We start from the raw sequence: 14210 nt of genomic DNA on the forward strand, positions 1-14210 counted from the left end.
CTGGTAGCTAATGAACCCACAGGGTATTTCTTACGGGTGTTTTGTTTTTCCAGCTTCTTTTTTCTGTTTTATGGTATTTTTCTTCTGTCTGCTTGGACTTCAGTTTCTAAAGTGGGTTTACCTGGCTGTGGTGTGGTGACATTCACTTTGCTTGAAATAGAAGTACCAAATCCTATTGGTCAGTGTGTCCATTTGGGGTTTTCTCAGGAACTGTAAATAAGTATGGAAAAATAGATAGCTACACAAATACTCAAAACTTCTTTAATGCAATACATATTATACAAAGCTTGTTCTTGGTAATAGGGGGTGTGGTAAAAAGAGACAAACTTCCACCTTCATGAAAACTTTATTAAAATAGCAAATGTTGGCTCACGTAGGGAAGCTGAAGTGTTTTCCTAATGAAGTGGCAGCTGGAATGCTGAATTTTTGCAAGCACACCAGGAGAAGATGAAAGTTTATAAACACCCTCAGCAGTCTTACAAGTACAAGCCAGTGAAGGACAAAGTCAAAGAAATATTTTATTACAGTTTTTACAGAAAACCAAGTTATACTTGAGAGGGTTTTTAAATATGAAAAGTGTATGCACAAAAGAGGATATATTATTAAAACATCTTTTTTTCTGGAGCAAAGGAGAGTTTCAGACTCTGAGGAGTTAAGTTGAGGAGCATGTCAGATGCTGAGTAAGATGCCATTCCTTCTTATATCCACAACCTCTTACTTAAGTATCCTTGTGGATTTGAGTGGGGATTAATAGAGTGATTAGGGTTGGTTGGGGTTTTTTTCCCCCAGATTAGTCCTGCAGTTTTGTTAGGGCCAGTGTTTGGCTTGCACAAAAACAAGCACAATGTCAATGTTTTTGAAGCTTCACTCTAGTCTAATTATTAAAGACTCAGCCTCCTGTGGCAGGATGTGCAATGTTTTTATATTTTCAAAACATGTTTTTCATCCATTTCTGTTGTTTTAGAATGGAAGAGAAAAAAAATCTGTGATGAAAGCAAAATCTGAATAAGACTTTGGGAATAAATGGGCGGGCCTCTTGCATGCAAAAGTAGTTAATATTGAATCTGTTTTTATTGTTGTTCCCCTTGAGAGCAAGTCTATCTGTTTACCCGACTCTGAAGAGCTCAGACTGGTAGGAGTTGTGCCACTGATATGTGGTTTATAGGGTTGGGTCTGAAGAGTAGAAGAAAGCTTTGGAAAAGTTGAAGTACACTAAACATGTTTCAGTGCCCTTGCTTTGTGCTCTTCCACAGTGTCGGTGCTGTAGGGTTTATGTTTATATTATATGTGTGTGTTTATGGTTTTTAATGCACAAACTGAATATCACAGTATTAAATTGTGTTCAAAGAATGTCACTATAGTTGTTGAATTGGTATTTTCGCTTCAGGAAAAAAAAAACAACCTGTAGAAATTTGGGTGCAGTGGTTTTATAGTGGACAAATAAAGCAAGACTGTATTGATTGAGTTTTACTAGGCTGGCAGCAGCACTGAAGGTCCTCATGATGCAGAAGTTTGTGACCCATGAAATCTCCATTTTCCTTCTATTGGTAATGTACCTTGACGTACAGAAGCCTGGAAAATGCATCCTGGGTGACCTAACACATTGATTATCTACAAACAAAAAATTACTTGAGCTTATTGCTAAAAATGTGTTTGGTATTAGTAAATATAAGGGATAGGCTTAAATGAGATTGTTAAACAAGTGTTCCATGAGCACAAATTCACTAAGGCAACAGCCAGTCCTTACAGGTATGAATAAGATCTGCTATATTTTCCTTTAAAATGCTTATTTCAGATGCTTGGCCATTTTGCTGATTCAGCTTCCCCAGCTTGCATGCTGGTGACCAAAAATCAAAAATTTCCCTTATAAATGGTACTTGTGTCTGATTGAAGGAAATAAAGGGCAGTAAGGCATTGAGCAGAGTTGTTTCTAAAACGGGTAAGTGTCCAAGGTTCATGAAAAGAAGCCTGTAGCACACAGGCACACCAGCAGGCAGATTTTACAGCTCTGTCCAGAGCACAGAAAGAAGATAAATCATGGCCATCCCCCTCTCATTTTTGAAATGGTTCAACCCTGGGGTTTAGCTGAAGGACTTAAGGAGTTTTTGAAGTGCAAATAGACTGGTGAAGGGTAAACCTTTTCAGAGTTTCATTTAGATGGATTTTTTTTTTCTATGTGGATTTCTGGCACCAGCTGAGATCTGGAAAGCCACAGGATTGTTTTGTTTTTGATCAATCAAGCAAGCAGAACTTGCCATGGGGGTGTACATTCTCTGCATACATATTGATCCTATTGTGTTTAAAAGTAGTTAATTTAATCAGGGCTTTTTGAAACCTTCCCTGGTAAAATTTGCATTAATGAAGCTGTCATTTCAAGGTCATGTTTCAGTGTCAATAACTTAATGGTAATGACAGAAGTTACCTGTAAGTTTATTATCAATTTTTCATTCATTCCGTGTTAAAATTGCATTGAATGAGAACTGATTTTGCATACATGCATGTAAAAATGTTCAGCTTCAATTGGAAAATGTGAATCTCATTGAATGAGAGATTTTCAAAGCAGAGTTACCAAACACATTAATACTGACAGGTCTGATACTGTTCACTGCTGTTTGGATCAGTACCCTCGGTCTACCCTATTCCATATGGAGTTTGGCTCTAGTAATCTATTTTACATGGTGTCTCTTCCAGCAAAATGGTTGTGATATCAGAGGTTTTTTTCATGCCCTTTCTAGTAGCTTTGACCTTTTAGTCGCATTTTGTCTTGTTTAAAAGCAGCAGCACGCGGAAGATGGATTGCATATTAATTATAAACACTTCCCTCTACTGTGATAAATATTTGGAGATAAAATATGTAAGGGCTGGCTGCTTGATAAGATGCCCATTTGAGTGCAGAGTACAGATTTTTTAAGGCAGGATACAGTTTACTACTCTTTCATCAATATCTGATGCCAAGATCTTCAAATATTTTGGGTGAAAGCATCGTATATTTTCAAGCCTTTTTTTTCCTGTGAGGATGTTAAGTGCAGACTTCATTATTTGCTTCTTTGATTTATTTGGGTTGGAAGGAGCTTCAGAAGATTGTTCTGGACATGGTGACACAAGGTGTAGTGGAGTTAGTGGGTTCAGATACCACAGCAGAATGTCCCAGTACGTTCCCCCCGGTACAGAGTCAATCCTCTCCTTTCTTTTCTTCTTGATAGTTGCAGCATGCCTTGAGCCCTGCCAGTTGCTGAGATATGAGGTGGTAAGCAGAGTCTTGCACGAAACTTTTTCAATCATATACCAGTAATGATAGAGTTCTGTAGATTTTCCTGTTCATGTTTTTCCCAACTGAAGGGGATTTTATCAAAGATTTCCATGTCAGATCACCCAGTGGCTCAGAATGGGAGAGGAGCTCTAAAGGTGGTCTGAGGCCCAGAGCTGGGATCCTCTTTAGGAAGGACCAAAGTGGTTTTTAGTTTAATTTCTCTGTGTTGGATGTTCAAAATGGTACTGCAGAATGCCATACTGTGGGAAAATGGCCTATATTTAAAAATTGTGTATCTATAGATTACTTCTGCATTTACATTTTGGTGGCTTGATGTGGTCTGCTATGAGAGTACAGCAGAAACATTTTACATCAGAACAGGGACCTAAAATCATAACTCATCACAAATTAATAAATATGGCTAAATACAATCAATAAATAAATCTTAAGAAGTCCATGTTATGATTTTTCTCTGACTTTACACTGGAGAGATGTTTGGTTACCACGCCTCCTATTTTATTTTACAACTCTAACTTTACATTTGTACAACTCACATGTTCTCAGTCTCATGGTGGTTATTTCATGAAGGGTTTGGAAGCTGAACATGAGATGCTGTTTCAAGCTTTGCTGAGAGGATAATTCTTTGTATCTCACTGCAGAGAAGGAGTTCTCAGCATTTGTGGTGCCATTTTGGCAAATATGTCACCAGGAGAAGCTAATATGACCTTTCTTTTTTTAAGTAATATTTTCTACCACCCAGGACTCTTCAAAAGTCCTGTTCCACTGACTGGATGGAGAATTTCGGGTGTGTTTCACATCAGCAGTTTTTAGCTCAGTCTAACAGGCATAGAGGGCAAATTTTTGTTTAGGAACAGGCATCACTCTATAGCTGGATATGTGGCTGTTGGCTGGAAAATCTATCATTCTAATTTGATTTTTTTTTTAAGTGGTGCACGCTCAAATGTCAAAACACTGAGGGGTTTTTACTTGCAGATTACAGATTTATCAAGCAGCTGTGACATTAAAGTAATCTTACTCTGGTTACAGTAGGCATTTTTCAAGGACACAGGCTTGCGTGATGATTCTGAATTCCTGTGGAATTTAACTGAGCAACAGCTGGTCTGTAGGATGTGTAGATTTTAACAAGGTAATGTCTGTGTTTTGGCAAAGGACTTGTGTGACCTTCTGCTGAAGCTGTTCCAAAGTGCCTTCTTCCTCCATTCAAGTCTGTAGGGGTCCTGAAACAGTATTTGTGTGAATTTTCTCCATTCTCTCTTCTCCTCTTAATTTTAACACAAGTTAATTCTACAAAATTCTTCAATGGGGTATTAGGGGAAAAAAAAGAAAATAAAAAGGTCATCAACACCACTAACTACAGCTTAGGATGGAAGGAATACTCTTTTTGCTTGCAATTGTGTCAGATTCCTTTTCCCCACAGTTGTTGGTTGGGTTTTTTTTTTCACTTGAGAGAGGTTTATGGTGCTGTCTCTGCCAGGATAACTGTGTCTCAGGGTTGAAGTTGTATTTCTCTTGGAGTTCCTAGAGGTGATGTTATCTTTTGTTCACTCAACAGTATGGTCATTCCTGAGAGCATCTGTCACTTTAGGCATTGTAAGATGGATGAGTCTCAAGTGAACTGCTGGTTGAAGCAAATGGTAAAAATAAGAAAAGACGTGGGGGTTGGGGGTCTTCAGAGGGGACAGACAACAAGGAAGCACTGTTAAAAATCAAAAGTAAGCCAGACCATAGTGGAAGAAAGAGCCAAGATGTGGGTCACGTTAGCAGATCTCACAGGTCTTGGCAATGAAGATTGGTGGTTGATGAATTCTGAAGAGATCTTCTGCATCTTGGCAAAAATGCTGTTGATTTGTTTCCTATTTCATTTGCAAATAAGGGAGGATAAGAAGGAGATGACCTGAACATAAGATGAAAAACATTTTTTTTGTCACGTTATGTTATGTGGTCAGGACAAAATTAATGTTGCCAATATTCAGGAAAAGGGTTAACAGTATTTTGTGTGTCTTAAACATTGTGTGATTGTGTCAGTTCTGACTGGGCACATAACAGTATAAAAACCAAAGCAGCATATCAGCAGTTTAGCTTTTGGAAAAAAAAAAAAAAAAAAAATGGAAACTTAAAATTCATATTTGATGGTATTTCAGAAGGTACTTAATATTTTTAAAAGAGGTAAGGTTCCCTACAGCATCTCTGATTTAGCTGTTACTAATTGAATTAGACTTTTTTACAGAGAGAAAGTGGTGCAAAACCCCCTAAACCCCAAGGAAACTCCCTTGAATGCTCTGACAGGCAGATCTGCACCCCCCACCCCCAAGCTGAGCAAAGGTCTGTGTTTGCAAAAGCAGCCGGCAAAGGACAAAAGGCACTTACAGCCCAGTGTGTGTCAAGGTTTGGGAAGGGTCCAGGAGGGGATCTTGGCTTGAAAAATTATTTTGTCACACTGTTGGCATTGGTCCATAAGGGGAAGCACTGGTTGAAAGGCGAAGAAATTAAGATGATTAGAAGCTTTAAAGCTTCACAAATGGTGGAGTATCTCTCTTCTCAATGGATATAAATAATAGATGAAAGACTGAGAGTGACAACAAAGGCTCAGGGCCTTTAAGAGAATGTGTGCAGCCTGAATAGAGGTCTGTGGCCTAGGGCCAAAGGTCTTAGCTTTGAGTGTAATTAGAAGAAAATACAAAAATGTCATTACTAGCAGGTGAAATGTTCAGCACGTGTCTGAAAAATAGCAATTTCAGAGCCAGGAGCAGTTGGAATTGGATTACTGACGTTCTGCAGTCGCTGCAGGCTGTGCAGAGCCCTACAGTTTGGTCGGGGGATGCGTGTGTTATCCCTGGTGTCCCTCTGCGCCGCAGCCGCTGGCAGCGTGGCGGGGACGCGCCCAGGCGTGCGGGCAGCATCGGTGGTCCCTGGCAATAGAGTTGTCTAGTGCCTTTCTTCAGGGCACAGCAATCCTGCCCAAAACCTTTCCTGGGCCAGAGGTGAGGGTTACAGCTGCTCTCTTAAACAGGCTGATTTTTAGAATTGAGAGGAGGGGGAGGAAGATTTAAGGGCGTTAATTTTAGAACCTGGAGCTTGAATTCGGGGTGTGCAGCTGAGTTCTGGTTTTACCAGTGGGCCTGTGCCTGTAGTCCCAGCTTTAAGCCTTAAAATCCCATCTGTGAGCACCAGGGAAAATTCCTTTAAATCCTTTGGCAAAATATAGTCTGTTGCTATTGAGAAACCAAACCAGTTTGTCTGCCTAAGAAAGTCTTGTCAAAGTCCACTCAATGACAACTTAATTTAAATCTGTTCCTGATGTTAATTGGTGTTCTGTACAGCTCTAGGTATTTTAGGAGTTATTCTTTTGCTTGCTACATCATTTTTACCATTCCTTGGGGTACTTCAGGTGTAATTTCTTTTATTAAGTGCTATTTCTATTAGTATTGTTTTCACTTCAGTATTTTTATGGAAAGCCATGTAGGAGAGCAACCAGCTAATTCTGATTTAATTTTGAACATTGATCTACAGGATAGATAACTGCTCACCCATTTAGTTTGTTTCTTTATAAATAGTAAAATAATTACTTCTGCATTATCATGTATTTTTTAATGTTTCTACAACAGTTAACTTTATCATATTAATGTGATAAATTCCTAATCTCTCATATAGTGACTTCAGTGCAAAAAATGTGCAAATTCTGAGTTTGTACTTCTGGTAGAATATAGAGAAGCAACTAAGCACTTTCAACCAAGTATTCCTTTAAAGAAAAATGTGCTTTTTCTAGTCATTGGCCCTCCTTTTTTCACCCTAGACCAGGTTTTCACAGGAAGGTTTTTTATCTTGTTATAAACTATGTGCTGGCATGAGTAATTCTGATTTTTTTCCTCCCTTTTTATTTTTCAGGTGTTCAGGAGTTTTAAACAACTTTGGAGCAAGGCTTCACAAACTCTTAGCTGCATCCTTTAATCATGACTGCATTTCAAATAGGTTGAAAGGAATCTGAGAAGGTACTGTGCTTGCCTTTCCTAATAGGCAATACATTGTATGTTTGTGATCAGCCTCTCTGCTTTCATTTCCATTGACTGCATTTTAGGAGCTGTGTGGACTGTAAATAACAATTTTATTTTTGCTTCAGCCATGTAAAATGTCCAAGTTCTTTAAAAAAATCATGAAATCCAGTTCATATAATCAAAAAGCCTTCAACAGAGGGCTGATTTGTGCTTCCTTTTTTTTCTTATATACCCACAATGAGGTCAGCTTCATAATTTAATGACACTTCTTTTGAAGCTGTTTTACTTAGAGCCTCTGCAAATACCTAAGCAACTAGCTAAATATATGTTTTATGCACTTGGAGGGTGAATGTTTGTTTGTTTATTTGTCCTTTCAAAGGGTTTAAAACAAATGGGAAGAAGAATGCAGATCTTGGTAATGATTGGGGTAGATTTGTGCTTCCAACTGAGATTCTCACACTTCTTTTTTTCCCTGGCTCCTGAGAGGGGGGAGGCTTGCCTCAGTACACAATATTGGGCTCACATAGTTTCTTGTTGCATTTAAATAGCCAGTGTACCCGGAAGGCTGAAGATCTATTCCTGCTTTATGACCTGTTGTATCCCTGGGGGCAAGGGCAGCCCTGAGCGGAGCAAGGGGGTCATGGCCACAGCCCGGGTTCTGCGCGCACGGCGCTCTCCCAAAACCTGCCTGCAGGAACATTCTGCTGGGCAACATCTGGAACGCGGCATAAATCTGGAAGAGGGGGGAACCTCCAGGATTTTGCTTCGCCAGGTGCTAGGAGGAAGCAACATTAGCCTTTTTGATGGGGGGGGAGGCAGATTCTGTGGCCCTGAAGTTAGGCTAAACAATTGCAGGGGTCAAAGGACAGCTGAGCGCGGTCAATGAGACACCCTGGGGTGTATTTTGTTACTTAGTAAAAGGAGCAGCATCCTAAAACCCTAAAGGATTCTCTTGAAAATCTGTGTTGTGAAAAGGTTTTATGAGTCTGATGGCAAAAAGTGCTGATTTAGCTGAGGAATGCTTGCTTTTGTCTAAATGAAAGGCTAATCCTTACCAAATGTTGGCAGCTATTATAGTGCAGTCAATGCAGGTCTGAAAGGACAGTTAGAGTAGAAGTGTACTTTGGGATCCCAAAGGTTTATCATTTTAACGGTTCTGTAACTGAAAAGATTTCTGAAACTTTCACCCTTTATCCTAAAATTTAAACCATGAACAAATTATGTGAAAAAGTAATAAGTAACTCTTCATTTATAATTTAAAACCTGTGTCTACCTGGTTGTTCTGTATTCCCTGAAAAATTTGCTTTAAGCCAGGGTACTGCCTGGCTTTAAGCGTAACTTCCTTTAATCTGCTAACACTTATTAATTGGCAAAAAAAAAAAAAAGTGTGGGGTTTTTTTCTGGTCTTGAGTAATTTTTACTGTTCTTGTTTCAATGCTCAGGACAAAAAAATGAATAGGTTTAGGGTAATTAATTCCTATAATTTGTTTAGCATTATCTTTCTTTAAAAGGACAGTTTATTAACACTTAACATTTGTCATAGAAGCAGATAAGAAATCAATGTCAGAGCCAAGACCTTGTAAATAACCTGAAAGGAAATGTAATAATGGCCGTCTTCACCACAGAGGTGGTGGGGGAAGGACTGGGCATGTGGCAGAAAAGGTTCAGTGCTTTTTGTTTTCCTTTGGAAGGGGGGGCTGCTGCAAGGCATGACCCAGAGCCTCTGACTTGCTGGCCCTGCTGTCTTACACAAACACTCGTGGTTGTATTAGGGAGAAAAAGGTACTTGGGAGCCAGTGGTGGTGGTGTTTTTATAGTGACCAGCCTGGTGTTTCATCGTGATCTGTAGAAGAACTCTGTAAGAGAAGCAAAAAAAGAATAAACTGCGTAATTTTCAAGGTGGGGAGAAGTGAACAAAGAAGTTGATGAGTTGGTTTGGTTTATTTTTGAAAGAAACCTCCTTGCAAAATACAGCTCTTTGTAGAGTTTAATTTTTAAACTCTTCAGAAGCACTCCATGCAGATGCCCAGCATTGATTTATGTCAAGGTTAAGGCACCTTTAAACAAATAAAGTCGGGAATGGATAAACCTACTAAAATACAAATCGCCTATTAAACACAGAAGATGTTTGTATAGCATTCAGGTTGCCACAAAACTGACACATGTCCTGAAATTCTCCTGATAACCCCTTCTAAACTCATCAGGAAATGATGGCATGTGTTTGAGGGGTACACAAGGGAGCAGCCAGAGAGGATAGAGATGGAAGGTCAGGCTTTAGCTTTGACTTTCTAGGCTTCAGCTTCATGCTTTTGCAATTGGGTGATGGTAAATGAAGAAAGGATTAAGTGATTTATTTATCAATGAGATTGTTCTGGCTTCTGCTGTAGGAATTCAATGAGAGGTCTGAGAGTATTTTCAGCTTTATCCCTACAGACAATGACTATCACATTTTACATATATATCTATGTGGAATTAAGTGCTATATCTGAATAATTAAACTGCTTAGAAGACTACATATTTGAGCTGTAATGCTTATTTTTATTTGTAACTTCAGAATTTAACTACTCAGAGTACATAAAATAGGTTTAGATGTGTTATGATATGTTTTTTTCTCATCTACTGGAGAAAATTGTTCTGTGTTTATAAACTGTTTATTTAGCAGGGGTTTGGGTTTTTAAAAATTTTTTAAAGCAGATTTTAGCCCACAGTGAAAATTTTATGGATAGCATTTATATTCTACTGTGGCAACAGTCACAGAAAAATATTTTAAGTATTAGTTTCTTGAGTGTCAGGATTTACTGGAAATTTTATATGCATGCTATCAAGAATGTGTAGAACCTCTGAATATTCTGTGTTGGCTGGCTCATTAAACCATAACAGCAGCTTTGGGAATCAAGATTGCCTGTGCTAGCATGCTTATGTGGCATGTAAATTAAGTCCAACCTGTAAACATCATTAAGATTTTGGGGAGAAAAGTACAGAAGCATATCTAATGCCTCCAACAAGTCAAATATTTTACTACAATTTTTTTCACGTATGACATAGCCGCCCCTCCCCTCCCCCCAAAAAAAATTATCGTAGTGATTGATGAGTTGCATTACAGAACAATATAAGCATTAGAAATAGAAAATTATTTCCTTCTCATAATTAGTGTTAATAGTATGCGATTTGAATTTTTGGATTTCTGTTTTGAGTAAAGATAAAGGTGGGTTTTTTTCCTAATGGCATTGTATAAATGTCATTTGTGGATATTTATCCCACAAACAACTTCTGAGATTACTAAGTATCTAGAAAAGGTAGCTTGAATGTCAAAACTCTTCTTTTTTAGCCATATGCCTGGATATGGTGTAAAAGTGTTGTTCTGTTGATTGCCTGTTTCTTGCAAATTTCATCCTAACTAAAATCTGGGATATTTCAGATGGACCCAACAGTGATGTGCATCTTTGATCTCAAACAGGGTTGCCTCTGGTAATTTTGGAGATCCTGGACTGAACTTTGTTTATTTTAGAGAAGAATTTGTGGCATTCTGGGGAGGGAGAAAGTAGAGTCAGCTTTGACACATGACAAACACATGTTGTGGAAGAGGAAGAACTCTGCAAAGCACTCTGCACTTGGAAGTTCATTTCCACTAAAATTATCTATGAGAACTTTGGACACAGTTTCCCACCAGCAGGGATGTTGAAAAAAAGTGTCTGAATGATATTTTTCAACATCCACATTATTTGTGGATTTAAGCTGATTGTTACGGTTTTGACCTCTAGAGGGTTTTCTTGTCTGTTCAGAGCATTGTTTTCTGCACAGAAATGGCCGTGAAAGCAGCTGGCTTTGCTGTGTTGGTCTTTTCTTGTCTCTGCAGAAATGTTAGATGTGCCTCTCTATCTCGTGACTGCATGGGAGGTTCAGATAAGAAAAATCTTGTTTGTTCCGTTCTAAGACATATTTTGAGTCCAAAAGAGCAGAAGCATGATCATTTTGACTTATTTGAAAATAGTACTTTTGGAAGAGCTGTGCAGGTACATGCTCTGAGGGAACTTGACAAACATTGACACAAGCCTCTGCTAAAGAAGAGGGGCTCATTTCCACCTTTGCTGGTTCCTTTTTAGGGATGACTAAGCCTTGTAAAACCCAGGAGAACTCTTGTTCAGGCTTGCCTGTTTTCAAACTGGGCTCTAGAGAGAAAAACAGTCCTTTTTTGCAGGATGTGAGGAACCAACAGCTTACCTAACCTTCTATCCAAGTGCATTAGTAAAGTCTACTTTAATTACTTAAGGCTGACTTTATTTCGTCTCGATTAAATTTTATTTTTAAATCTAGAAATCTGTGTTAGGGATTCTTTCAATAATCTATCTGAAGAGGGAGAGGAACAAAACTTGATGGTGCTTTTGGCAGAATTTTGCACTTTACAAGTGAAGAAGGGGGAAATGCCGTGTGTGAGTCACTTGGATGCAGGGTGTTACCCTTTATACAGAGTCAGAGACACGTTCTGGCTCCAGAGACTTTTATTTTATTGGTAACCCTGACATTACTTTCAAGTTGCATATTTGAAGAAGTGCCATGGTACATCTCCAGCTCTGCCAACTTCATGGGGGAAAAAAGTTTACTTGCAGCAAAGGAAAGGTTGAAGTCAACAAAGTTTTACTCCAGAGCTTTATTTTTAGCCTGTTGCAGCTGTCAGAAACCAGAACATGGATCAGATAAGATGAATATGATGGAAAAAGAAAGTATTAAGTGGGCATTTGTGAAGAATTGGGTCATCTTTGTTTGGAAGGTTTTAAGAGCCAATGTAATCTGTTATTACCATTATGGCTATTATTCAGAAAGTTTTATTTTTATTAGTGTCAGTTTGTATGTGTTTTGAGAACTGAAAACTTTCAGAACCACTAATGTCTCTGTGAAATGAATAGAGATTTGTTTATATTGCTTGGCAGTAAAATATATCTTTTCCTCTCTTATTTAGCAGCACTTTCACGTGAGAAAACTGAAAAAAAAAAAGGAAAGAAAAGATGATGGGGAAAACCACTTTTATTGTAGATATACATATCTAAAATATGTTTATTAAGCTTTTTTTTTTAATGCTGTGCAATCTGATGTTGAGATGTGTCAAAATGGATTACATTTTAGCTTCTATCTTCTGTATCTTAATAGGGATTTTTTTTTTTGCTGTTTCCTATCAAGTAGTGTCATCTTGGTGAGCAGTCTTTAAAAATGTCAAGCATAAGTTCCTACACAAATGATACCTTCTGCCTACAATAAATAATTAGCATAAGCTGTGATGTTTAAAACTTAATATTTTGCAGCCCAGTGGCCTAAGGATTTACAATAATTGACATACATAAATATATAATACCTAAATGTATGCTATGCCATAATGCACAGTTCTACTCCATAGTCCTAGTGAAGGCAGCCACAGGCAGGTGGATATGTAGAGCACTGAGTTCTGAAAGCAGATCAGGAGAGTTGGTGTAGAGACAACTTGCAGGGAAAAAATGAAACACAAACAAGCTGAGCAACCTCAGTGCATGGAAATTACTTCAATATCATTAGCTTCATATGGGGGTCTTTGTTAGTCCAGTTGTGTTGAAGAGCTGGTCCTCAAACTCGATTGATAAGGCATTCGAAGTATGCCTGGGGTTGTAGGTGAAGTGCTCAGCTTCCAGGTGCCCAGTCCTAAAGTGCTTAATAGATGATCATTCCTCTCATTTTCACAAGCAATGCCAGCTGAGATGCCATTGTGATTGCTTCTTTTTATGGCATGACATGGCTCTTTTGAAACATTGGTGACTTTGCCTTTCAATTTCTCAGGATAGAAGCAACTGTAAAAAAAACCCCAAACAAAAATTTAATTCATTAAAGTCAGCAATTAGTGATAATTGCCAGCATTAAAATTGTTGACAAGCACAGACTTGTGTTTATTTAGAAAGAACATTCACTGAGCTTCCCAGTTATGGAATTTTTTTTTAAATAGTGGAATATTAGGCAGTGTTCTCTTGAAATGAACATTAAATCATAATCAGAAACAAAGCTTTAAATTAATGGGTGCATCTGAGAATATAATTTACTTCATAGATTTTTGTAAACTACATAAATAGATTTTATATCTCTGATGCTTCTGAATAATTTGTTTTAATTGGTAATTACTAAATATAGTTGTTAGCTAATAACTTAAAATAAGATCTGTGTATTAACAGAATATATGTTGCTAGTGAATGACTAAACACTTATGTATGTGAAAAGTATATAAAAATAACAAGGTTCAATTAAAATATATTGGCTTTCGGAGCAGTTACTGATTTTGAATACATTATTTGAAGAACAAATTTGTACTTATTTTATTATGTTAATTGCTTTCATACTATATTAATTTTATCTGCTGTGTTATTAAGAGTGGTAGCTAAATGAATTCATAGAATCATAGAATGGGTTGAGTTGGAAGGGACCTTCAAGACCATCTAGTTCCAACCCCAGAGCCTCACCACCCTCACAGTGAAGAATTTCTTCCTAATACTTACTGTAAATCTATATTCTTTCAGCTTAAAGCCATTTCCCCTTGTTCTAACACTTCTTGCCCTTGTCAGAAGTCCCTCTCCAGCTTTCTCCTAGGCACTGGAGGTCTGCCTGGAGCAGCTTCTTCTCCAGGCTGAACAGCCTCAACTCTTACAGCCTCTTCTCACAGAAGAGATGCTCCAGCCCTCTAATCATATTCATGGCCCTCCTCTGGACCTGCTTCAGCAGGTTTACATCATTCTCAGTATGATGGAGACCCCAGAGCTGGATGCAGCACTGCAGATGGGGTCTCACCAGAGCAGAGCAGAGGGGCAGAATCCCCTCCCTTGGCCTGCTGGCCACGCTGCTTTTGACAGAGCAGGATGTGGTTGGCCTTTGGGGCTGCAGGTGCACGTGGCTGGGTCGTGTTGCTCTTCTTGTCAACCAACTCCCCCAAGTCCTTC

General features: G+C 38.4%; 1 protein-coding gene across 8 annotated transcripts in view; it reads left to right on the forward strand.

Moving 5' to 3' along the window:
* The window catches only part of GREB1L (GREB1 like retinoic acid receptor coactivator), a 131847-nt gene that overhangs the window by 49384 nt on the left and 68253 nt on the right, over nucleotides 1–14210 (forward strand). For all 8 annotated transcript variants that reach the window (XM_059859026.1, XM_059859016.1, XM_059859035.1 and 5 more), the window contains one exon: nucleotides 7157–7260. The gene's annotated coding sequence lies outside the window, so the exon portion shown is untranslated. The remainder of the gene's footprint in view (nucleotides 1–7156; nucleotides 7261–14210) is intronic.

The sequence above is a fragment of the Haemorhous mexicanus genome, chromosome 1 (assembly GCF_027477595.1).
Source record: "Haemorhous mexicanus isolate bHaeMex1 chromosome 1, bHaeMex1.pri, whole genome shotgun sequence".
Classification (NCBI taxonomy): Eukaryota; Metazoa; Chordata; class Aves; order Passeriformes; family Fringillidae; genus Haemorhous; species Haemorhous mexicanus.